This window comes from Schistocerca americana, chromosome 4 (assembly GCF_021461395.2).
Source record: "Schistocerca americana isolate TAMUIC-IGC-003095 chromosome 4, iqSchAmer2.1, whole genome shotgun sequence".
In the NCBI taxonomy this organism is placed as follows: domain Eukaryota; kingdom Metazoa; phylum Arthropoda; class Insecta; order Orthoptera; family Acrididae; genus Schistocerca; species Schistocerca americana.
This window is the reverse complement of record NC_060122.1, coordinates 670,832,794-670,835,502: the sequence shown is the minus strand read 5'-3', so window position 1 is coordinate 670,835,502 and position 2,709 is coordinate 670,832,794.

Sequence of the window (2,709 nt, the reverse complement as noted above, 5' to 3'; positions counted from 1 at the left end):
TAGGGATTTGTCTGTTACTTGTAACCTTAACAGGTATTTAGTGTGTATAGTGTGTGTAGTATGTGCAGTGAATGAATAAATCATATTTCAATATCTTTTTACAATATGATGTAATATATGTACTTTGTCCAGTGAATGTTGTTGTGAAATTAATGCACAGAGCAGAACTAGTTTTCTACATCGATGACTAACTTCTTTGGGAAGATAGAAAAACAAGACAGTGTTGCACTCTATGTAGAAACTGAATGAGACTGTGATGTTGAAATCTAACTGACCTTGTATTCAGGAGGATTGAGGCTCTAATATCCATCTATCACCTTCAAACTGAATACTGAACTCTAAAATCCTTCAACTGCACACTCTTTAGACTGGATGATTGAGTTTTTCCCAACACACTTGTACACATGTTCTAGTACTATAAACAGCTGTGTATAGATGTGATTTCTTGCAATGCAGTGTGAGGTTTGCTTCCCATTGTTGCTGAGTATGTACACCTTTCTAATGGTGTGTTATTTTAACAGATCTTGGTCAGCTATCACCCAATCAGTTTTCTATTTTAGATCATGTTGTTTTGACATACATAAGATAATTGAAAAATATTAAGATTGTCATGGAGCGGAGGCTTGGCACAAAGTGGTGAGTGTTTTCAACATGTGGCAAAATCGAGGTGTAACCATGTCGAGACACCTTGGGGTTCGGTGACCACCCTTCATTACAGATGTCAGATGTCACTGGCTGGGAAAACTGGTAAAACAGGGCAGGTGCCAAACTAACATAAGACTTTTGTGCTAGGCTAAGTACAGGTGTGCCTGAACACTTCTAACAATGGGCCTCTGCAGCCTATGACCCATGCATGTCTAAATGTGAACACCATGACATCAGCAGATACAAATGAAATGAGCATGTGACCATCAGCACTGGACATTAGCACAGAGGCAAAGCATTGCATGGTCTGACGTATCATGCTGATGCGGGGGGGGGGGGGGGGGGGGGTGCAAATCCATCATCTTCCAAGGGAACATTTTCTTGACATTCTGCAGGATGGAGACAAGTTGGTGATACCTGCAGTATGCTCTGGGTAACATTCACTTGGACATACATGGGTTCAATGGAGCTCAAGCAAGGCACCATGATGGCCAAGGAGTATCATACACTGGTTGCAGACCACATACATCCCATTATGATGATCGTGTTTACCAAAGGCAGTGGCAATTTTTAACAAGATAATCTACCTTGTCACAAGAGCAGCAGTGTGATGGAGTGTTTTCAGGGACACAGTAGAGATTCCAGTTGATGTACTGACCCCAAACTTACCATATCTGAGATGTGATTGAACATGGTGTCAGAGTTCATCACCTCCCTCCCTGGAATTTATGGAAATTAGGTGACTTGTGTGTAGACATGCAGTCATTTGCAGCATGCCTGACATAGGAGTGATGTCACTCGAACCAGGAGGCAGTGGTATCTGATCTTGCCAAGGTGAGGTCATACAACTTACTCTTGGAGTTTATGGTTGGTTTTGGTGCTGGATGTGGGTGATGCAAATGCAAAGCACTGTGCTTGAGTGGAAATGAGTCGGTTGTGATGCCCGGTGTGAATAGGACATGAGAGGCATCATAGTCTGTCTCACAGAACTCATGTTTAGTCACAATGGTTGGAATAGGATTTGGAGAACTGGAATGCACAGATACACTTGTACATACACCGCGAAGACTGCTGTACAAAGGCTTGGTCGGTTCCCCTCGGCATAAAGGCATAACTGTTTCTGGCCCCTGTGTATTTGCTTCCTTGCTTGTTTTCTGCACCCGCTACCAGACTCTAGGATAACAAGAAGACATGCACTTTCACATAGTTTGTCAGAATATTATACTATTTACGTGTTACTTCTCGATATCAAGCGCATAGCAATATCGCTTGCATGGCAGTATCGCTTGCACAGTATAATTCCGAAGATATAGACTGCAAATCATTTCTCTAGAAAGCCAAAACTATAGCGAGGTGCAGGGTGCTGTATACCACTGTGTAACATGAAACTTGCCCCGTCTCTGAAGACGTTTACGTGAAACCTCGAAAAAAAAAAAAAATTGGGGAGACTGATATTTCCACTAGCGAATACCGATGTTGTTATGTAACAGATCCCAAATCAACCCTATAATTTACAAAGTCAACTAAGGTTTTTCTCATGTCTAACAAACCTGCAAACGTGTCTTCCACTTATCTTTCACCTGACAGATGCACACACCACAGTCGATGTTCTCTCGCCGGCCGGAGTGGTCGAGCGGTTCTAGGCGCTACAGTCGGGAACCGCGCAACCGCTACGGTCGCAGGTTCGAATCCTGCCTCTGGCATGGATGTGTGTGATGTCCTTAGGTTAGTTAGGTTTAAGTAGTTCTGAGTTCTAGGGGACTGATGACCTCAGATGTTAAGTCCCATAGTGCTCAGAGCCATTTGATCCATTTTGATGTTCTGTCAACTAAATAAGGGTGCATTTGTGCAGATGCAGTCAACTGGACAATTTACATGGGTGGGAATAATGGTCCAGCGCAAACACACCTTCATATTGAATCTTTTCGAATTTCCAAGTGATCACGAAAGCTGTCCAACACATACTAAGTAGTAGTCCGCTATTCGGTCGCCTAGAGGACGACACGGTTAAGTGAGCTACATTCCTGCATACAAACAGGCCTTTCCATTCGGATGTATCGTGCC